Source organism: Emys orbicularis, chromosome 2, assembly GCF_028017835.1.
Source record: "Emys orbicularis isolate rEmyOrb1 chromosome 2, rEmyOrb1.hap1, whole genome shotgun sequence".
NCBI lineage: Eukaryota > Metazoa > Chordata > Testudines > Emydidae > Emys > Emys orbicularis.
In genome coordinates, this window is record NC_088684.1 from 224,204,303 (window position 1) to 224,229,195 (window position 24,893).

The following is a 24,893-nucleotide window of genomic DNA, read 5'->3' on the forward strand; positions in this document are numbered from 1 at the left end:
TTTTATATTGGAGCTACTCCATAGGCTTCAGACAGACTTATACCTGAATAGAGCTAGGTAAAAAAAATTTGGATGAAACTTTTTTTTCCACTGAAAAATGCAGATTCAGGCTGACTGAAACAATTTCAATTTTCAGAATTTTGTACAAATCCATAAACTTTTTTGTCTGGACAATTTTTGAAACATTTCAACTTTTCAATTCAAAATGACTTTTCATTTTGACTTATATTTCAGTTTAAAGGTACAAATCTCAAAAATGTTTAATTTTGGGTTAGACTAATCATTTTGTTTGCACACTTTTTTTTGATTCACCCCAAAAAATTTGAATTTTTTTTTTATTTTGAGTCAACCTGAAATAATTTTTTTAAATTCAGCTGCTGAACCAATATATATATATATATATTAATTATTTGCACAGTTCTACTCCTGTGTTATGCTGGTGAAACTGTGAGCAAAGGCCCTTTGTCTTTATACGCATCCACCCACATTTCACTCAGGAAGAACTTGTTTGTTCTCTCTTCAGAATGTGATTTTTAAGAAGGAAATTGTGGGTTTTTCCTACTTTTCTACCACTTAAAAGTTTTCCTTTAATTTCCCAATCTACCTCTCTTTGGTAGAAATTTGCAATGTAGGACAGTCACATGACGTTTTTGTTGATTGCTTCTTCAAGCAGTTGTACAAATCACGTGGCAATCACAAGACCTGAATCTTACTTCTGGAGACTCCATAGATAGGCTTGCAATGCCTCAGTCAATCGCAGACCTGGAGCATAGAAGACAGAGTCCAGATTTAAGATTGTGCCCTACTATTTCTGCATTATGTTGCCTCACTGCATTTTTGCAAAAATATTTAGGTATACAATGTATGTTGAGGAAGCTATTTCCACATCAGCAAAAAGGCCCTCACAATTGGCTTGAGTTATCTACACTCAAGTTAATTCCTCTCCACTTAGCCTAGCTGAGTGAGAGCGGGGACACTGCAAAACACTCGAACTGTGTGTTTGAATTAGCAGCATAGAGTAGCTGGGTCTCTGCTGTATTACTAGCTCTAGCATCAGCTGCACTCGAGCTTCAATCCATCCCAGATAGCTTGAGATTAAAGTACCGCTTAGCTAGAGATTTTTGTGTGGGAACAGGAGTTGCGTTAGGGGCAACATATAAATTAACACCTTGAGCTAACAGCGCAAGGAAGACAAGTCTTAAATCAATAACGAGATGCGGCACTTTGGCTTATGTGTGAAGGTATGCATCGAATGTAGCAGTGCTCTGCCCTCAGCAAGATTAACACAATAACTGTATTGATGATTCAACTGAATAAAACACAAGAGATACATATAAACAATAAAGAGGACAATGCAATGCCTATGAGAACCAATTGTCTTTGAGACATCGATGGCAATTGCAGCTGGAAAAGTAAAATGTTCCAAGAACAATGGTCAGCACTATCCAAACCTCTCCCCCAGCCCCTCCAAAAACAGAACAAACCACAAAAGGGCCATTAATGACTAAGGAGCTATGGCAGCCAGGAAAAGACCTCAATAGAGAGAGCCAGAGAACATATCAGCTTAACTTGCAGAAAACCTTTCAGAGAAGTTGCACTTAACCTAGAGCTCCAGAGCAGAGAGGTTTGCAGGGAACAGGAGCTCTCTGGCTCCCCCTATGAAAAAAGGGGAAAGTGGAATGGGCACCTAGCTGCTGGCAGGTTTAATTTGCATAATAGTGTGGGATCCCTTCACCTTCTGCTGCTGATCCCGCTGCCACCTGGCTGCCCGCTATGCAGGTGCGAAGTGCCACTAGTGGCTAAAATGCCTGCTGCCTTCCTTCAGCTGAGCTGGATGCATGACATCCCAGCTCACTTGGCAGCCCTGAGATGTAACAGCAGTGGACTGGCTGCTGATGGCAGACCTATCAAAATTATTACTGCGGGATGATTGGTGGACACAGTAGATGATGCCAGGCCTTTCAGAACGAGGCAAGAGGACCCCTGGTGCCAATCTGGCAGCTGAAGGATCAAACTGGGGTTCATGATTTAGGTTTAGGTGGAGATTTTGCTTTGATCAAAAGTTGGGGGGCGCTAACAGGCCAGGCAACAAATATTAAGACTTTGCAGTCTGCCATATTTCATGTACTCTTCAGTGTTTGTGCCTAATTGAATTAATTAGTACATTTCCCTTTTCCAAAATAGAGAAATAGTTGTGTGACCAGATTCCAGGAGGCTCCAGTGTGCTTACAGCGTAGAGAAGGAACACTGCTAAAAGTTGCTGGGGTCTTAGTTTTAAGTTGCTCATACCCTTAAGTATGAATAAGGTTCATTCCTTTGTTATGAAAAGGGCTCCTGGCTATAAACCTAGACATCATATCAAATCTAGTGCTTTTTACTGTGCTTAACATATGGCACAGGAGTCCCACAGCAGTCAGAATTAACTGAATTTTCTTACTAATTTAGCGTTCTCATAAAAGACAAAAATCACATATTGTCTTCAGGCCTTTCCAATAGCTCACTGCTTGGTCAATGAAACCATCTTTCTTTCTCAAGTGTGGCTGCTAATAACACTAACTATTGCTCTTTCAAGATCAGTTCAGATGATTGCCGATATCTTACGTCATAACACCCAGTTAACAATTCAGGAATAAGCTCTAATAACTTTTCATTTGAATTAGTCAGGTCCTTATTTAACTATTCAGCGAATAATATTAATACAACATTAGAGATACAAAACTAAAAGCTATGGCCAGGATTCTCAAATGGGACTAGTGAAATGTGGGTGCCTGAGGTTTTTTTTGTGTGCCCACTGTGAGATGCCTCAAAGGGCCCTGGTTTTCAGAAAGTGCTGAGAAATCATCCCCTGGAAAATCAGCCCCTTTTAAAAATTATCTGAAGTTGGGCATAAAAAATTAAAGGACCCAAATTCCATCCATTTTGAAAATCTTACCCAAAATCTTACCACTAAATCAATCATGCCTTTGTTTGTAACATCCTTAAAACCATCAGCACCACATTTCGCTCTAGTGCTGCCAATCTTGGCCAAAAGGCCAAAGATTTAATGGGCTTGGAAATCAAACTATTTCTGTCACTGCTACAATAGATGGGAGTAGGTCAGAGCTGAGGCCCAGTGAGGAACCTTTCACCACACTGCCCATGCTGTAGATCTGCTCCGTGGATGAACATAGGACTTCGCTCTGAGTAGTGTCATGCCAGGTTTTTCATAAGCCCTAAATTCATATCTACATTTTCTTTTTACTTTTCTATTGAAGGAAGACGGCGGGGGGGGAGGTAAAAGAAACCTTTGTATCCCTGGAAACGTCCAATTTCATCCTTCATGGGGTAACTGTGCATACGTTTGTGGATGAAGACGATTGAGAGTAGTTGTACCACAGTGACCGTCAGATCCTATCTTCCGAAGTTAATGTAAAATCCTCTCTTCAGAAATAGTATCTCCAGTATGACACATGTCCAGCTATTCCAATCCATTTTCCAAGAGTTTCTCCATAATGAAACCATGAGACAATACATTCTTTTTCAAACCTGCATTTTGGCCACATTAGAATAGACTCCTTTGTTTCTTCATTCTCTGTCTTTTGGAGGCTGGTCAATCAAATGACCAAGAATAATCAGCCTCTCTGCCAATGCCCACAGGGAAGGAGTTAGACAAGCCAACACTGTTTGGCTGTTCAATGAACCCTTATTTCATAATAGTGAATTTAGAAATGTTACCTATTCCTAAACTATATTCTGTATGGAGATGAGCCGAATAATTTACACAGGGACAGATACCAGAAAGAAAGCACAACAGATGAAGTAACAGTGTGATCTCAGAGCCAGAATGAAAAGAACAGGTTGCTGTTGCTGCTGCTATTTCTTCCATGTCAGAGGAGCTGATTCTACAAAAGCTGCTCTCACTTCTCTGATTGTTTAAGGAGGAGAGGCAAGAAGATCTGTAAAACTTTGATAGAGTGCAAGCGTGGAGAGAGAGAGAGAGATTTGGTATGGTAGGGGGAGAATCTGAAGGAAAATTACTAGTAAAAAGGCAACAAAACTGGTGGGCTCCAGGCCAGGTTCCATAAGGCAGATGGTACTGTCAGTTACAACTGCAACTGAAAATCTAGCAGACAACAGGGGTAAGTGACAAAATATTTGGAGATTGCTACCAGCTGTTACACCAAAATCATATACCCGCCTCTTCTGAGGAGGAAAAAGCTTTGCATTTAGAATCTCAGTTTATTTGATGGCAAAAATTAAGACTCCATTAGAGCTATCAAGATTGCAAATGCCAACAATGCTGTATCCTGTAGTAAGCTCCTTAAGCCTAAGAGATTTTTTTTTAAAGTAGGTAGCATGTTCTCCATGATCCCTTTATTTAGCCTATACCATCCTGGTGTCCTAGCCTTAGAGAGGAGACCTGGTTGCAGCTCCCTCTGGAGGAGCTCTGGAGCTCCCCGTCAGAGAAACTCTGTGTTACATAGAAAGCTAGGGAAGATAGCCTTGAATGATGCAAGACACTTTCTTCTTGCCACAGTGAATTACTGCCTCTCTGGCAGGGCCGGCTCCAGGTTTTTTGCCGCCCCAAGCAAAAAAAAAGGGGGGCCGCCCCAAGCACATCTTGGAACGCTGGTGCCTAGAGCTGGCCCTGCTCTCTGGTATGCAACATACATGCCTCCTCAGCAGCAGGAGCTGCCCAGTAATGGACCATTACCATCACTTGTACCACTTACCAGTCAAAAGCAGCAAAACCAGCAGTTTCCTCTACCTACTTCCTCTACCTGTAGCCTTCCCTTCCTTCCTGATTGGTGCTGCTTGCTAGCTCCTCCTTTCTCACTGATGCAGCTGGAGGTGGAGCAGAAGGGTCTGGTTTTTTCCCCGTCCCTTCCAGTGGTTCTGCATGCTCAGTGAAGATGGAATGTTCAGAAAATTTAGAAGTATGCCTCTAGCAGGTTCTACAGAGCATGTACGAACGGCAATATAGTGGCCTATAATTTAGCCAAATCTGGGTAGACTTTCACAGGGACCACAAAAAGCACCAAGGAATATTTATTTATATTTATTCAAATTTCTAAAAGTACCACTGGAGGGCCCCCATCCAATGCTCCGAGTGCCTCTTCAAAGAATTAAAAATCACAGCCTAAACAAAGAACTGCTCATAAATATGTCCACCTCAGCCGACCCTTTCCCCAAACAGTTGTAGGCAAGAAAGAAAGATTCCTGTGAAATTTCTGCTACAGCCCCACAAAGTGCTAGAGTGCTTAAAAAAAACACCTTTAAAAAAATAGGCAATTGGCAAAACTACCTCTTTCCAGTCCTAATCTTTCTGTTTTGAAACAGCTTTATTGATTTTTACGGTAACTTAAAAAACAAAACAAAAAACCCAACAATCTGAGCCAAAGAGCAAGGACGGAAAATGTGAGCCCAAACCATTAAAATTTGGCAAACTGATAAGCAGTTGGAAGCAAGATGTTCATGCATGCTGTAGGGAAATTCTGCAATGCCATAGTGATAGACTGGGGGACTAAAAGAGGCCTTTACTATTTTTGTCTTCCACAGTTCTGCTAAACCAAGATATTTGCCTCCTGAACTTTACCCAGTTAGGTCCAAATCCAGCAAAGCACTTAGCCTTAATGTTAAGCAAGTGAGCTGCTGCACGGAGTTAAAAAAAATTCTCATGCATCACATAGGAGAGAGGGGAAATTCTGAACTGGTTGTACTTTATAAATGCCAGCTCTTGATCAAATGTGGACACAGGAATCAATAGGTCCTCAGCTAAAGTCCCAAGGAAAGGAAAACCAAAAAAGGATCATAGACAAAGTGTTTCTGTGGGTGTCTATGCTGCAATGATGGGTTTTGATTGCAACTCTTGAAGACATACCCAACCTAGCTTGGGTACCAGAGCAGTGACCCCACAACAGCACAGGCTTCAGCATGGATTCGCCTCCTGAGAAAGTACCCAGGGTTTTGGATGGGCTTGTACAGCCTGCACTGATGTTCATGCTGCTGTGGCTCCACTGATCCAGTACTTGAAAAAGCTAGATTAAAGCTAGTTCAGGCATGCCCACACGAGCTGCAGTCACACCCCATGATTGCAGCGTAGATATACCTTGTGTGGCAGACTCCGTGCAACCTCCAAGACCTAGGATCAAATCTTAGTCCCACAACATGAATCGTAAAATGCCTATTAACTTCAATGCACCCATGATTTGTCCTGAGCCTTTGTTGTGCAGTTATAGTATGTGTGCTGTATAATCAAAGTGAAATTATTTATTGCTCTGGTAGCATTAGTGACAACTCTGATCTCTGCAGACTTGTGCAATCATCTCAGGCCTTTAGCATTATTTCTGACAGGGCTGTTCCCCATTAGCTGTCTGTGGCATGTTTCCATTTAACTAATGGATTATCAAGATAACCCTGAAGACTAAACACCCCAAGATGCATTAGACATGAAATACCGTATATGATACAGAGGCCCATTGGTGCCAACTGGCAAAGGATTCACCGTTCTTTACTAGCAACTTATATCTCAGACCTGACAAATTCACGACACCTAGCACACTGCTTTCAGGGTGTTCATCTAGGAAGGGTAGTAGGTGAGGTCTCTACTGAAATGGACTATACTCAATCATTGTGAGATGTGTGTACAGGTAATATTTAAGGAATAATGTAACTATATTGAAAGTTATACCCTTAGGGTTTTGGAGTGAAAGTGAGTCATCAGGGAATCATGTGTCTCAGTGATAGTCCATTCAAAAGGGAGGGAACTGTCACCCCGGTTAGCCGATTACATAACATATTGCACAATCATCCACCATTGCCGCAACCCAGAAAAGTCAATGGAAAACCATCAAAGACAAACTACACATCAAAACTATTTGGAAGTGAAAAGGAATGACATGACAGCAAGGGGAGCAACCTGGCTGGGAATAAGGACAAAAGCCTGATTCAATGTAGCACGGGGTGGAGAAAGATGGATCCATTCACTGAGGAGGTACTTTGATGTGTGGGGGTATTTCATGAAAAAGTGCTAGCAAGTGCTGCAAAAACCTGAACTTTGGGGGTGAGAACCTACTCTTTTAGGAAAGGTAACTATTCATAAGAGTAGGCCCTAGCTCATGTTTTATATGTAACCGTTTCCATCACTCACTCTTGTTTCTATTTAAATCTCTCTTAAATAAAACTTTTTGTCTTATAATTGAACCCAAGTGCTGTGTGCGATACAGGAGCAGTAGTCCAAGGTAAAACTTGGACAACTGTTTCTGGATTTTCTGTGGGTGTCTCTATTGTCAACCTGCACGGAAAAGGCAGGGCTGATATAGCCCAGAGAAGAGGGGTTGTATGAGTGACAGGCTGGCACAGCCAAAGCTCCCTGACTGGAGGTAGGTGGCAATGAGGTGGCTCACAGCACTGGGTGCTCTGAGAAGCGTCACAACATATTTCTTAATTTGAATCCATCTCATTTAGGAGCAGCATCTTTACCAAGCAAGCTGCAAAAGAAAATAATTAACTTTAATAAAAGCCAGCCTTGACTGAAAACTGCAGGGAGAAATAATTAAGTTTAACAAAAGCCACAGCTTCTGAATGAGGATTTACTGTAACAGAAGATTATTAATGTCTTGATCCAAATGATAAGTCATTCACTTTTTGTGGAATAGAGGTTTGGAGCTTGAAAATCATTGTAATGTCTTCCTTGTTTGGTCTAGTACTTACTTGATCAAAAAAATGCACCATTCAGCTTTCTTGCTGATGTGTAAATATAACTGCAACTGAATCAAGAGGGGGAAATAGCATGCCATAAATTCACAGTGCTAGACTCTAAAAATAAATAGATTTTGAAGACTGTTTTCCCCTCATCTGTTTATTATGTCTCAATGTCCACACAGCTCATTTCAGTTTTGTTCTCTGCAATCCCACAGGGCAATGTTTAGCTTTTTATTTCCCTTTCATAAATTTTCATCGTAGGAGCCTTTTAGGTACAGCAATTTAAAACCTACATACACCACTTTAGGGATGCCAGTGCCTCACCACTGACAGAGCTGCTTCGGTGAAGCTCCATAACTAACTTCTGCAGATGAAGAAGAGCAAGCTAGTATTTTTCTAGCCCATTCGCATAGCATCCCACATATTTTTAATGCTAATCCAGTGTATGTTTTAAATCAATCCACTTTTTCCCCAAAACATCTTTCATCACATAAAAGCTTTACATACATATTCATCTACCTACTACTGTTTAGCCACATATTTATCCACAGGGCAAGCTGCCAATGCAGTTCAATAGATGAAACAGATTCAAAAGAGTGATTAAAGCTTGAAAGTATTTATTGCAAAATGTCCACCATGCTTTGGGATAGTTCAAAAATCTATTTGTCCTTAAGATGTCCTGTTATCAGACAATAACATCTCCATAATTTTACGCTCCAAAAACTTTTGGCAGCAGTAAAGAACAAAGGACCTTGTAATTGGCTTTTAAGAATGATATGAAAAACAATGCTGTAATTCTAAGAAAAAATGAAGGTTATTGTTCAAGGCCACGTATTTCATCCCATACTGTATTAATTGACTGTAATCAACATTGGCACCACAAATATAGTGGATCAAAAGTGTTATTTTGTCATATAAAGCAGCTCTCTGGAATTGATTACACATGGCAAGCCACACACGATGGTTACGTTACTCACAAAGATCAATTATTTAAACACGTGGTCTTGAGAATCCTCTTTGGTTGGCAGTTCCATGCACCATTCACATCTATGTGTTTATGGGGTGCATATTGAATTAAGAACAAGTATACCCCAGAATAATCATCTTGTTGTCATATTACGTGTTAGAGAAAAGTTCTGCATTATTATTCCGTCTGACCACTTGTCCATTAGGTTTTTGTGTTTGTATATTTGTTAGCATTTTTACTTGTGGCTTGAATGTCCTAAGAGTTTAATTCAAGGCTGATAATGCTTAATATCATTGTAGTCAGGGGGTGAACGGATTAGTACAGTAGTTCTGTAGCTGGGAGATACATAGATCAAGCCATGTATCACAAGGTTCTAGAGTTCAGAAAGATAATCTACAATTTGAATCAAGTAGTATGGAAAGAAACTTGGTGAATTATCTGGTAAATCTACTTATCTAATAAATAGGTATTTTATGAGAACTACCAAAGGCTGCTGTTTGATAGTGTACTGGGCCAGTGCACAAAACTTTAAAAAAAAAACACACAACTTTTGGGCATTGATGTAAATATTATACAATGTTACCAGTCAGAGCTACAAAGCAGGAGGCAAGTGCCACAACTTTTCAGTTACAGAACTGTATTTTCTCAGTGAGATGGGTTTTTATTTAATTTATTTAGAGCAACGACCTCAGTAATCCCCTTGCATACCACTTTAGACGATCTACCTGTGAAATGAGTTTGTAGCAATAATATTCAAGCGCTGTGCTGAGCCAGTGTAGTCTGGTGGAAAGTGCACTGCACAGGGATTCATTAGACTATGGTTCTTATCCAAGCTTTGCCACTGACCTGCTGTGTTACCTCGAGAAAGTCACCTGACCTCTTTGTGCTTCTGTTTCCCCTCCCACCCTTTGTGTAACTTCACTATTTAGACTGAAAGCTCTTTGGAGCAGGAGCTGTCTCTTACTAACAGTTTGTACAGCATCTAAACACAACAGGCCCTAATCTCACTCGAGGTCTCCAGGCACTACTCTAATACAAATTTTAAAAAAACATAAGTCTTCCTTTTCTTTGAATTTTGCCTGAATTAAAGTTTGTTTCCTGATAGCAGCCGGATCAGGACTAGCCTTGTCTGAATAAAAATGTTTTCTTATATCAAAAACATGTCAAATATGAATTATTAGAATGTACCAAGAGTATAAGTGTAACATTTGGTTTCCTGGTCCCACTGCCATGCCTCCTGTCAACCAGCTTTCCCCAGGTCCCTATCAACTGCAACCAGTTTTTGGTCTGTGTTGCCTTAGCAGTTGCTACCACGAAGAGCTTCAAATTAGGGAACTTTGGCTCCACATCTGCCTCTCAGAAGTGGTTAACAGGTTGTTTCCATTTCAAGGCTGGATCATGGCAAACTTACTTCAAAATCTAAGATCCAGGCTGGTTCTTATTAAAACCAAGGCTTACTCGGAGTAGACAGAGAAAATTAGAACAGAACGGTGTGCAAACATACTAGCCTTAAACTTATTAAATGCTAACCAAGGTAAGTAGAGCTGTGTATTTACACTGGAAACAAAGTTACCTCTAGAGACTTCTTCTCTCTCCCACCTTCGTCTGCCTTCCTGTGAACCTTGGCAGGGCAGCGCATAGAGGTTCTTCCTTGGCATAAAATATTTGCTGTCATCTCTTCCCCTTGTATCCCTGGAGACCACTGAGTTATACTTTCTAGGTTACCCTGATGCTGCCACCTTTGATCTTTTTCCATCATCCTAGCAGGAATTTTCACATTTGCTTACACAGGGCTCCCCTCCAAGGGGGATATGGCAGTCTGTCTCTCATGCAATAACTAGCCTGTTTTCCAAAGTCATTCCACATTGTAATCTCTAAGAAAATACATAACTTTTAAATATATTTTAAATCATTTCTGGCTGAGAAGTGCCTCAGACTAGTCTGTTAGAAATAGGTTGGAGGAGGGGTTGCAAGCCCCTTTTGGGCAAGAAGTGTTTCCCCATTCACCTTTCCAAGACTGCATTCAAAGAGCAGATTTGTGTATGGCACTTGCCAAGACCTAGGGAGAAAACAGTCCAGCATCCACTCAGACTGCTGCCAATATCTCCCTGGGGGTCCATCAGTCACTACAGAATTCATAAAGGCAAATGGCCTGAAGGCCTTATTCTTGTCATTCTTCCAGCTTTCACTGGCCTGGGGAGAGTGTGTGAAAGTCTCAAAGCAAATCCAGAATGGAGGTCCCATATGAGAGTAATAGACACGGTCACTAAAAGCAGATTCTACAAGTCAGTGCCTTTGTGTCTAATCATTCGGTGTTGCAACACACATGTTTTACCAGTTTTACTTTAATAATTTTCAAATAATTATGAAATGAAGAGGCTAAAACCAGATTGCATTAGGGAAAGATGGCAAGCAATAGATGTAAGGATCAGCCTCTGGAAGAATACCCACCACAGCAGACCCCAGAGCCATAATATTAGATGTAGCATCCAGTTTTGTTTGGCTGTCCAAGTAGGGCTTGATTTTCACAGACACTGATCACCTGCAGCTCCCATTGATTTTAATTGGAGTGTGGGTGCTCAGCACATCTGTTAATCGGGCTTGGGGAAAAAACAGATTTACATTTTAGGTATTCCAAAAATGGGGCACTCAAATTTAGGGGATACTTTTAAAAGTTCAGGCTGTAGCATCTTTCTAAAAACAACCCATGCAAATGCTACCTGTGATCATGAGCTATGAACAAAAGGATCACCTCTCTCCAAAAAAAAAAAAAAAAAAAGGAAAAAAAATCCCATTCTAGGATTTACTAAATAGTATTCCGCTGTAAATTATTCTCTCACCCACCCATCCAGTCTTCTGTATAACATGCCGTGTCCCAAATCTCTTAAGATTTACAGCAAAAGTCACGGAGATGTTTTGTGTAAGACAATTATAATAGTAATATCTTACGAATAAGATACTTTCAATTTATGAATTGGACAAAAGTTAATTTCTAGTTTCATTTCCCTCAGTGGTGCATACTAAGGTGTTATTTTTGTTCATAGTGTTCCTTTGAAAGGCACATAGCGTTCTTCTCTTCTTTCTGCCTCTGTGTTTTATATAAACCAGGGATATATTTTTCTGCTGTAAAATATATTTTATTCCATTTATTACATTTCAAAACAGATTGCAGTTGTATTTAGATACCAGACCCACCAAATCACCCTCTCATCACTATTACCTTAGACCATAACTGTAGACTTTAGGGACAGCTGGAGGCTATCTTTACTGTATGTGCAGATTAGATAAGACACTAAAGTTGGATCCAAACCAAAACATCAGCTTCAGGTAAGCCTGAACTTGAGGAAATTTTGGATCTGGATTTGAACTCTGCAACTCCGGGCCAAGTATGCTATTGATGATTTAAAGCTCTATTCATGCTCCTGCCATCTTTTTGGTTTTAAACCTTATCTAAAGCAGTATATAATTTACTTCATTCTAACATTGCCACCAGATTGTGCTGACAGACAAAAAGGCAATGAAAACAAAGGGCTGGTTTTTGTTTTTAAACACAAAACACCCCAGGGTTTGGTCTTTATCTAGCAGAGTCGCTTACCTCCTCTATGTGGAATCACATCCCTTCTTTCTAGCACACTGGTCTTCTGTTAGTTCCTCCTGTGCAACTGAATTTAGCAGGTGCAAGAGCATTTGCTTCCATTGTGCTCAAGCTGTGGAATGCTCTTCCAACAGTTATAGGACTGCAGCATCCTTTGACATTTTTAAAGCACATTGAAAACTTGATTATTTACAAAGGTTCACATGTGGGCCTCACAAATCACCCTTTGCTGATCTGTTACGGGAACATTTTACTGTACTTCTATACAGGTCTTGCATAAATCTTGAGGTTGTGTGTCCGCCGCCATTTAAAAAGTGCCATTTGGGAACTTGAAAATTCATATTCTCTCATTCCTTCTCTGCCATTGATGCTTTTTTTTTTTTTGGAGAAGCCAAGCATGAAAGTGCTATTTGGACTTTCCCTCCCTTTTTCAGTTCTTCCCTGCAGCTCTTCATTACCAAAGGAGCTCTGGACTCTCCTTAGCTCCACACAGAATCAAAGACCATCCACAATGCAACAGTGATCCAGTGAACAGAATCAGGATGTCGTCCCACATTTTAGCAATTCTGTTGGCCCGTGCTTGCAAAGATTGGAATTTCCCACTGGTTTCGTGGCATGATCATTCATATTTTGAAAATCTATGTGCATTTGACCACTAGCATCTCAGACATTGCTCTGAAGATGAGGGGAAATTAACTTTTTTGGCAAAATCAATTGACATTAATGTGTTTTCAAATTTGTGAAAAATGCCAATCTTTTTACCCTCCCTCTGGTTTTGTTTGCTTGTTTAAAGCTCAGGAGAAAAACTAAGGTCCTAAGAAGCGCTCAGAACATCCACAACTGCAACTGAAATCAGTAGGAGCTGCAAGCGTTCAGCACATGTGAAAATCAAGCCCTGTCTGTATATTTACGCCATGCTCAATACTGTGGTAGCTGAGCACCAGCACAAAATCAATGTGATAAAGTCACAGGAGCTGGCACCAAGTCACATGATATTCGGGGGTTTTATTGAAGCCCAACTTCTGGACTCACATCATTACATGAGAATCTCAACTTTCATTAACACAGTAAATTTCTAGCCCTCCTGCTTCCAGAGAAAAAGCATGAAAACATGACCCAGGTGCACCCTAAACGTTCAAAAATGAGAAGGCAAATAAAACCTAGGGCATATCTCACCTACCCAGTTCTCTTCCATTGCAGGGGCCTCAGCCATTAGTGGCACCTTGGTCTCTCCTGCTCTCTGCTTGTGGCACACAATAGTTTAGTCTCCTGAGGATTGAAATGCTCTTGTCTAATGAAAGTCACTGGGCTTAATATATGGGTATCTAGGTGAAATGTAATAGCCTGTGATAGACAGTTGCGCAGACTAGTTGATTTAATGGTCCCTTTTGGTGTTAACGCTATGAAATTATGCAAATGAACCCCACATTTATTATTTATTAAAAATCTCATCATTTTAGGCACCCCACTCATGATGTTTGAATAATTGGGGTTGGAAATATTGATCAGATGTGACTCATAGAAGCCGAATAAACTGAAAATCTCCATGGGAATATGAAGAATTTAGTAGGTTCCCCCATGTGAGGGAGCAATGGAACTCAGTCCACATGAGAAGCCCAAACTAGTACAACTGTAGCCCAACTAAGCCAATATTTTCCTTCACATGCAGAATTTTTTTTCTGTGCAATCCTGCATGATACGGGGGGGGGGGGGGGGGGGGAAAGCCCATCTGACACATCTCTATCTCCAAGTAGCTAAGACTGGAAAGGTTGTGGTTTTCTTCAGGTACAGATAGAAAGTATAGGAGTTCCATGCTAGAGGAACTGGGCAAATGCTGCCACACATTTTCTCTAAATTCACATCTTTTTAATTATTTGCTTAGACTGATTGTGATCCTTTTGTGTTAACTTCCCACAAACATTCTAGCCAGCAAGGTCATTGGCAGCAATGTTCACTGGAATTGTGAATATTACAAAATCTCCATGGAAAGCAAAATTTCCCAAAGCCTGATTCTAAGAACTATACTTGTCCAATCAGTAATTATATATATATATATATATATATATATATATATATATATATATATATAATCAATCCAACTAGAACAGCTCAGATTTTTAATTTTAAATGCTCACAAACCAACCACATATATATGCACTATATTCCTGGAATTAGTCACTGAAGTTACTTGACAATTAATTTCAAGCCAACAAAGGTGTGAATCATAATCCCTTTGCAGACAAACAGAAAGAGGTGAAGTTCAACAGTTAAATATGATTTATTCATTCAACTCAAGTCCGTGCCTAATAAGTCGTCTTCTTTTTCTGCAGGGTTCTTATTGCATATAAACAGTCTTCACTTAAGGGCTGATCCAGCTCCCATGGAATCGCCAAACAAACATCAGAGGTTTCCCGGATGAGCTGATAGGAATGGAGTGTGACATGATGAAGTTCGCAACATGTGTCATCTTGGGAAACTTCCATATCCACTCAGATGACACCTCTGATAAGATAACCTAAACCCTCCTAGCCAAACTGGAGCATTGAGCTTTTCTGATAGGCAATTCCTGGGAAAGAAAATTGGTGGTAGAGATTTGACATTTACTTAGTTTAAACTTGCAGTGACATCCAACTTTGTGTGTTTTTCAGTTGACATCACTGATCTTTTCATTAACACTCACACTGTGCCATCCCCTATTATGGGGGGTATTGGGACTTAGAGGATCCTGGAAGGCTATGCTGGCCTTAGCTGTTATTCTTCATTGTGAATATAATAGTATGGGGGATGTGACTGGCATGGTGGTTATATCTATTACCTGTATTGTTTGCAGTTAAGGAAAGACAGGAACATTATTCTGTACTGCTATGCTATTTCTGTGTTATTGGCAATAATATGACAATTGCTATTGTGCACCTACTCTACAATGCTATCTCCAGAAGTGACCTATGAAAGATACTTCAGAAGACTGTGACCCCTGTCAAACATACACACTTGTACCTTAATAATGCAACTGATAAGTTGGGCCACAATATAGGGTGTAAAGAGAAATTTCTTCCTAAACCTACCTGTTAAGTGGCTTATGCCCTGAAACATAAAGATCGATGGTTTTTATCATTTCTTATCCTATCGAGCACGTTCGTTCTATTTGCCTTAACGTCTCATCACAGTGAGAGCACTGGTTAATTATCTGTTGTGTACATGGCCTAGCAAATTCTCTTTTCAGTACGTTGACTTCATCAGCTAGATTGACCCCTTGGTTTCTTGAATTCTGGGACAGAGTGAAGAGCAGCACTTGTCTGGACTAAAATAAATATTTTAGCTTGCTGTCTAAAATGGATCTTCTCTAAGGGTCTGGTTTGATAATCCTTTGGATAATTACTGCTGAGCTCAAGAGGCTGCTTTGTAAACTGAGAAATCTGTAGCCTTTTAAAAGCTACTGAATGTTGTAGAGAATATTTGAGGGTATCTTGGGGCAAGTAGCCTAATTCCAGGCCTTTCAAAAATCTACTTGTTCTGTTTCATGTAGGACCGTGAGCCTACAAAAAGCAATTTAGAATGTGTGGGGAGTTGAATCAAATCTTTTCATTAACTGGTTCAACCATGGGGGGGAAGTGATTATTGGAAATAAATAACATCCGAGCTTTTATTCTCTTACACTTTACCTAATGAAGTCAAATAAGTGCAATTCCCAGCCCATAAATATTGATTAATTTTTTTCACCTTTTTTTACTTCAGTACTATTTAGGGCTATTTATAAACTGGACTTCACACACTCTCATAGGGCATCTACATACTTTTAATCAACACCAACTAAACAAACACTTTGATTGAATGGACTTACTCAAGAAATTGAAACCCTTTGAACAACTGTAAATAAAAAGTAATGAAGTGCTAGCAAAAATCCTATTGTACAAGAAGAAATTAATAATTTTTCATGTTTGCCCTAAGAAGAAAATTTGCCATAAAGGTTCTTCCTCTTTGATTTCAATTGCAATTTGTTTTTATATTCATTTCTTATTAACATTGTAATTAGTGACTGTCATGGGGCAAGTTTGACCCGTCCCCTCTTGGGGCAGGGCAATTACTTCCCTGCGGTCACATCCTTATGACCATCCTTGTCTTGGGGTAGTGTGGACTAGTGGTAAAATTCAATATGGCCACTCTCTCAAGGTTGTGTGACCCAATGGCCAGAGTCAGGGTGACGGCCTCTTCTCACAGGACTGTGGGACCCAATGGCCCGAGTAAATATGGCTTCCCGGTTCAGCCAGGGTGTATCACCTAGTGGCAAGAGTCAGTAGCGCCACCCTCCCTCAGGGCTGCTCTCAGGGCTGCGTGGCCTACTGGCCAGAGTCAGTATCACTGCCCCTTCTGTGGGGCTGTGTGACCTCCTGGCCTGTCAGGGGAGTCGGCCGCCACCCTGGGGTGGATAGCAGCCGAGTAGGGGGACCGGGCCCTCCCTGCTCCACCAGGTCCCAGCTCAGGGCCCTGTCAGTGACAAGTATGCCCATCACTGGGTCAGCGGGGAGTCCGCCCAAAATATGCTGACCCCACTCAGGTACCACAACTAGTCTCCCTGTGCTACTTTTTACCCGGTTCCTGATGCTGTGGTCCCAGCCTCTCCGGGGTCTTTGGGCTCCTCGGTTAGTGCAGCTCCCAACAGCTCCGCCTCTCCTCAGGTGTCCTCCGGAGTCTCAGTGTCTCTGTCTTCCACTGTCTGGGGCTTCTGCGGTTCCTGGGCTGGAGCTCGCAGCGTGCGTCCTCTCTCTTCGGCGGTCAGCCCTGAATGAGCTGAGTTGCTCCCTTTTATACCTAGTCTCCAGCCAGAGCATGCCCAGCAGGACCACGGGGGCATGGCTTCCTTGGCCCAGAGAGTGGCGTTAACCCTTGCAGTACCAGTGTGGGGCAAATGCATCCCGTCACAGTGGCACTTACCTGTCAGAAATATACCGTAAAAACAGGCATTTTCTGAAATAGAGTGGGCAGGGAGGAATGGTAAATGTTATCAAAGAACAACATTGAACTGGCCTTAAGTAGATTATATGAACCATGAATTTACTTTGGAAGGTTGCATTAATCCAGAAAGTCAGAGGTTAAACTTCAAGGGATCTCCACATTGCTTGGCGTGTGTCAAGAAGCTAGTTCAAAAGGGGGGCCTATAAATCAAAATTTACTTTCTGTCCAGATTATGTACTTTGTGTGGCATTAGGAGGCCGCATTCATGTTTCCTGCAAGTAATTATCCAGGCTAATACTTAAACCATAATTCAGGCAAATGTAAAAGGACAATGGCACATGTCAGCAGAGGCCCATTTAGGACATGAACCCACAAAGTGAAAACAGACAAAGGGAGAATACCAATTACTGACAATGAAAGCAGCAACCATAAGACAGGACCCACAGTGACATGTATAACTCTGACCAATACCAGATGAGGTGCTCCACGCGGAAGAGTTTTTTTCAGTTACCCAGGCCTAAGATTCACAACACAGCAGTGGTGCATACACTGTACTGGCACAGCCTCACTAGCGGTTGCTGCAGAGATACACAGTAGGAAGTGGGGGGAGGCCACAGAGGCTCCAGGGTGTATAAAGTGAGCCCTTGGCCCTTACCACAGCATGTAATGTTCCCGAGATCCCCCAGAGACTGAGCAATATAGAAACTGGGAGGGGTAGACTGTCCCACGGTAGCCACATGCAGTGGAATCACAAAGTACTGTGCATGAGCTCTGGAGGGCACAGGGCATCACTGATGCCACATACCTATGGCAAATGAGTGGGCATAACACAAGGACCAAACACTAATCAGAACCCACAAGCACTGTCTGGTGCACAGGGAAGGAATCAAGTTATAGTGCACCTGCATGCACTGCCTTGTCAGTCCTCCCTCCCCAGCACACCCCTGCGCACAAAAAGGGGCAGTACGCATGGTAGGAGTAAAGAGCTGATCTCCACACACCAGAATAATTAAGCAACATCACATTTTGAGTCTCAGCGACACACCAGTGAATTCAGTCCCCAGCAGTTGCAATACTCCTTCAGTTGATGCCTTTAGCCAAGGGGTGAAAGCAGTTGGAGAATGCAGGCTCCCAATAGGGGTGAAGCTAGAGCAGTACACAGAGAAAAAGGCCACACCTGGTATTTTCCTAACCCCCTTGGATTTCCCCAATATGCCTCCAGTGGTCAACTAGTTACATGCAGTGTTTAGTTGGAATTTTTGTCATTTAGTCATTGGTTGAAAATTTGAATTGAAATCAAAACATTAATGCACAGTTTAAAAGCATATACAGTATATGATATAATACTCGTACCTGAGAAAGCATAATGGGTTTGAAAAGCATGAACAAGGACTAGCTTCCTCACACAGCTGTTGTTTTTTATGACAAAGTCAGCGCATTCGTTTTGGCGATGCTGGCCAATCTTATAATTTTGAATTATGATATGTAAGCAAGGTCTGAATGAGCTCTCCCCTGACAACTAGTGATGAGCCAAGGGGTGGTGGAAAGGCTTCAGGATCAGACTATAGTTACATGAACACACCTACTCTGCCTAGGTATCCAGCAGACAGAGCTGTGTTGCCCAAGTGATCCATTTTGGCTGATGCTGGATTACAAATCACTTCAGTATTGAATGAGGGGGTAATTAAATGTTGTTATTGTATGAGTAAAGGGCAGCAGAACTGTGATTAGCCTGTCCTGATTGAGGGGGTTCACCCTCGGTGCTTAATTTGTGCCAGGGCTTTCCAGGACTGAGCCCTGGCACCTCTAGGCTTGGTAGTTCATTGCCCCGGCACCACTGGGCTTGCCGCATCAGTGATGCATATAAAAAAAACTTGCTTGAGCCCCAGCACCTTTTTCATTTCAAATTACGCACTGGTCACTCTCAGCTGAACTGACCTTGCTAAGCAAGGGCTTTGGATACCAGATCTCAGTGGGGGGAGAGGGGAGAAGAAAGAGACGGTGAGGATAGGTGTTTTGCTTGGTGGTGTGGGCTCTGCCTAAGAGTCACAGGCACTATTTGACCTGCCCCTCTGATGGGTTCCCCCCGGGTGCCACTTGGAACTGGGGTACCACTGAGCTCACCTGACCCACCAGCCTGGGTTCCCTTTACACTGTGCTGCTGTGACAGGCTCTCAAGCTCCCTTCCAGCACACACACAGGTAGGGCCACACCCAGCTACAGTTTCACACAGATCCTGAGATCAGCTCTGCATGGGAAAGCTCAGCTAAGGAAATTGCCCAGCACTCAAGTGCACACGCCCTCTGGAGTGTAAACCCAGAATTGTATCGTCTTGCGCTGCACAGAGAACTGTACAGTGTTAAGCTCATGAAATTCACTCCCTCTCTCAGTGTGGAGGAAGATTTGCACAGCTTTTTGTCCCCCAGTTATAAATTCCACAAACTGGTTTTAGAGAAAATGAAAACAAGTTTATTAACTACAAAGATAGATTTTAAGTGATTATAAGGGACAGCAAACAGATCAAAGTAGATTACTGAGCAAATAAAACAAACATGCAAACTAAACTTAAGGTACTAAAGAAACAGATACAAGTAGCAATTCTCACCCTAAATGTTGTTTTAGGCAGATTGCAGAGATTCTTGGAATCAAGTTGCTCTTGCTTGCATCTTAAAACTCCAGGTATTTCTTTCTTCTCTCCCCCTCCCCCCCATCTTTGTTTCTTACATGTTTCCAGCAGTCATCCTGGGCTGGGATTCAGTGAAGAACAAACAACGATTATGTCACTCCCCAGCCTTAAATAGGTTTTACATATGGCGGAAACCCTTTGTCTTCCAGTGTGATTCCCACCCTATCAGTGGAAAAACACTAGTATTCCAAGATGGATTCCAGTACCAGGTGACTTGATCACATGACCCTGCAGCCATAAATCAAAGTTTATTTGCAGTGTCCACAGGAAGGCTTTCCAGGAAGGTGGGAGATTAGCATCTTCAAAGACCTATCGTTCTCCTTAATGGTCCATTGACTTGTTCCCAGCAAGCCAGCCAGACTGATTGATTGATTGCATTCTGTCTGGTGGGTGCTTCCCATGTGCAAACACTTTTGTAGTACAGATGGTAGGCAATATTCCTAACTTTACATAAAAAATGATACATGCATACAAATAGGATAATCATAACCTTTCCAAGGATACTTCACATGACCTATCTTGCATAAAATACATTATGATTATGACACAATCATAATATTGCTATGAAAAATATGGTAAGCAGTGTCACACCCTCTCCCCTGTTTAAAGATAGAGGTGAGTAGGCTCTATATAGAGTCTTTTGTGGGTTTTTAAGTGACCAGGAGAGCTGAAATCACTGATAATCAGGTCTAAGTGCTGAGACCTGCTGCGGGACAGTGTTCCTGTGAAAGACTGCCCAACTTGGACTAGCAGTTAGATTCCCCCACTGAGAGCTGAAATCAAAGAGCTGGGTGGAATCTCAAGAAACCGACTCGCAGAGGTCACAGTGGCAGGTGGTAGCAGCAGGTGACAGCACAGGCCATCGGCAATGGACCAGTGGAGTGAACAGTGGCCAGAGTGGGCAGCTCAAAGAATGAGCAAGGTGCTTCTCCCCTCCCTCCCCCCAGGGTGGGAGGTGAACTCACAGGAAAGCACCTCTGAACTCTGGGTCTTCGCTGACCAAGGACAACAACTATGAGTGGGGTATGGTGGAGGGAGAAGAGAGGAGCACATTAAAGGAACATTTGTTTGTTGGACTAGGTTTTAGTGACTTTGCTCCAGAATGCTAGATTTGTGTCTGGGAAACATATATAAATATACATTTCCTAGTACACCAAGATTTTTAAAATGAATTGTTGACATCCCGGGTAGATGCTGAACTCAACACTTTTATTATTATATTAGAATTATTTTTTAATATAAGAACGGCCATATTAGGTCAGACCAATGGTCCATTGAGCACAGTATTCTGTCTTCCAACAGTAGCCAATGCCAGATGCTTCAAAAGGAATGAACAGAACAGACAATCGAGTGATCCATTTCCTGTCATCTACTCCCAGCTTCTGGCGAACAGAGGCTAGGGACACTCAGAACATGGGGTTACATCCCTGCCCATCCTGGCTAATAGCCATTGATGGACCTATCCTCCATTATCTTATATAGTACTGTTTAGAACCCTGTTATAGTTTTGGCCTTCACAACATCCCCTGGCAAAGCGTTCCAAAGGTTGACTGTGCTTTATGTGAAGTAGTACATCCTTGTTTGTTTTAAACCTACTGCCTTTTAATTTCCTTGGGTGACCCCTAGTTCTTGTGTTATGAGAAGGAGTAAACAACACTTCCTTATTCACTTTCTGCACACCAGTCGAGATTTTATAGACCTCTATCATATCTCGCATTAGTGGTCTCTTTTCCAAGCAGAAAGTCTCAGTCTTTTTAAATCTCTCCTCATACGGACTCTGTTCCATACCACTAATCATTTCAGTTGCTCTTCTCTGTACCTTTTCCAATTCCAATATATCTTTTTTGAGATGGGCTGACCAGAACTGAATGCAGTATTCAAGATATGGGCGTACCATTGATTTATATAGTAAAAGTGGAGGAGCTTGGTTTGCCAGACCTATCAGCAAAGCCAATGCTGACAACCTACGTGAAAAGGCTGCAAAACACCAAGCCTCTGAACTGCATCAACATGCAGAAAGCCTTATAAGCCAGTCACTGTAAAAGCAATTTAGAAGTACTTAATGAAGCTGTTAAGAATGCTGGAGACACAAACACTGTTTATGCGAACAAACATGGCTGTCGTATCATACTTTCTATTTAAGCAAGAGATACCACACAGTACAAACTGGAGGCCAATGTTAAGTCCATTGTCATTTGTTAATCCTGAAGTAAGACACTGGTTCTGAAAAAGACCAGCAAATGCTCACTATCAAGAAACTCAACTGACTGGTTAGAAGCATGCAATGCAACAGTGAAAGACTCAGCCATTGAAAAAGTGAAGAACTCTCTCACCATATTAAAAAAAAATGTGCGTACATGACTGATGAATGCACTAATGCAATAAAGTATTAGGTCATTGTGGTTATCTTCATGCCCGTGTAGGCCAATAGATGCATGTCTAGATGTTCAGGTTATAGAAGACACATGGGCTGCATTTGTTACAGCCCACATCTTAGAAGAGTTAAATGCTTGTAAATTGAACCCCAAACAGATGGGTTCTTGTGCATTTGATGGAGCTGCAAACTTCTCTGGAAGACAGTGGAGTACAAGATTTGCTCAGAGAAAAGTGTAACCCTAATCTCTCCTATACACACTGCAGAGGCCATCTATTCCAACTAGCACTAGTACAAGCTGCAGAATCTTCAAAAGACATTTAGAAAGCTATCACTTTAATGTCTTGCTGGAAAAAAAGAATATAATGAAGAGTCCAAAAGGACTGAAGGTCTTGGGAAAAACAGAAGCTACACTGGGATTGAAGTTCAAATTAGTCCAACCTGGGAAAACCCGCTTGCTTTCTGATGAGCTATCCTTGGCTGTTGCCTTAAAATTACTGCAAATGTTATTACTGGCTTTGGAAAGTATCTACTGAGATGGGATGGATTTAAGTAGTGAGGCTGGTGAACTACTTTTGCTAGTAAGTTAAGAGAAGACTATTGCCATTCTGTCTCTTGTAAGTCTACTGTTGAAACTACCTGGGTCATTAAATAATGCCATCCAGGATCTGTTACAACATTAGTAGATCTTTGTCCAGCAATTGAAGCTACATTTGGATTAATTAGAGAGATATCCATTGAAAACGTACTGGAAGAAGCACAGACTTCAGTCCAGAAGTTGACTAATGAAGGCACTTATATTGAATCCTTAAATGAAGAGGGCAAGAAGTGTTTGTTAAGCCAGATGAAAGAGTACACAGACTTGATTCTTACAAATCTACAACAGCAACTTCTGGATCCTACTCAACCTCTGCGTAGCTTTTACAGATGCTTGTCTTATAAAACACCAACCATTGAGTGGAGTGAGGCACTACCAGCAATGGGGCTGCCATGTGATCAGGACAGACTAGAGAATTTCAACACAGAGTGAAATGTCATACAGTGAATGAATGAAGATTTGACTTCAACTTCATCATCATCACTAGTGATTTGACCCAAACTTTGTGCTATGTTTCCTAGGATGAAAGAAGTAGGAATTCATCTCTTGCTACTCCCAATCACAACAGCTACAGTTGAGCGTTCTTTTTCCCCATTGAATAGAATTTTGTGTTCTGAAGAAGTCGCCTTCTGCCTGATCATGAGCATATCATGAAGGACTGGACACATGAGAAGGCTCCAAAGATGACTGCACAGCATTCAATAAGTTCATTAACAGAGTTGTGCAAAATCACAACAAGAAACCATGGATGTAGATGTAGTGCTTCATAGTAGGCTTGAGCAGCCAACTTTAATTTGTGGGATGATTTTAAAACAGGAGTTAAATCTAATAAAATGGTCATGAAACATTTTTTCAGGCTTTACTGTGGTGCCATACAGCTCACCTTCACCTGCATGGTCTCACCCCTTGGCCCTCACATCCCCTGTAAATTCGAACATCCTCCCAGACCCCCCAAATATAATTCCTGGGGAAAACACTGGGCCACACACACTTGTAAGAGCCAGCTTCCATTAACAGAAATCATTAGGCAAGAGATGCTACAGGAGGCTAGCTCCAGCAAGATGTGAACTGTGGGGCACATTCAACCACAAGGCATTTTTAGCGGGGAGGGAGGAAAGCTGGTACTGTGGCTAAATCACTAACTGGGACTCAGGAGACCTCAGTTCAAGTCTGTTATGCCACCGACTTCATGTGTGACCTTGGGCAAGTCACACAGTCTCTCTGTTCCACATCCATTAAATAGGGCTAATAATACTTGCCCACCTTGCAGGGGTGTTGTGCACATATGAAGTGCTTGCAGACTACAGTGAGGGCAACCATATCTGAATCTAGCTGACTGAATGAGTATCTAGCCAGGATATTTTTGAGCGCACCCACACTGTAATAATTAAGCACATTTTATAATGCAATCACTTGTAAGCTACATACAAAAGTTATTTTATACAAGAGATAGGCTCATGTGGAGAATGGAAATATAACTGCGGAAGCAGCCAGAGAATGCAATTTATGGGGCATCTGGTTACCACCCTGTGATACAGTAATCTGTTATACAATTAGAAGTGAGAGACAGGCTGCCAGGCGTATTTAGTTAAAATGTGCGAACACTCACAAAGGTAGAGTTCACAAACAAATTGTAACATGCTGCAACTGATTGTCCGTTATCTGTAATTAACATCAGTAGGTGTATTACTGTGTTTGCTGAATAATCAATAAAAGCATTAGGTTCAACTGCCTGCCATACCTTTTGGGGGCAGGAAGTGCTACCCGTGAGCTGAGAGCAGATAATGTACAATGTCTTGAGATGGCATGCGAAAACAAAAGCTGAGGGAAGATAGTACAGGGCCATATTAACCACACTTACAGGAGAGATTACAATTCTGTGCCTATTGCATACACACAGATAATTTAGGACTACTTTGTCAAAACAGCATTGGTTGGGGAAAGAGGACATCTGCAGATAAACTGAGAGGTTAACATCTCTCTGCTGCAACTAATTCAACCTAGAAACATTATCCACTCAGGCTGAATATTAATTTG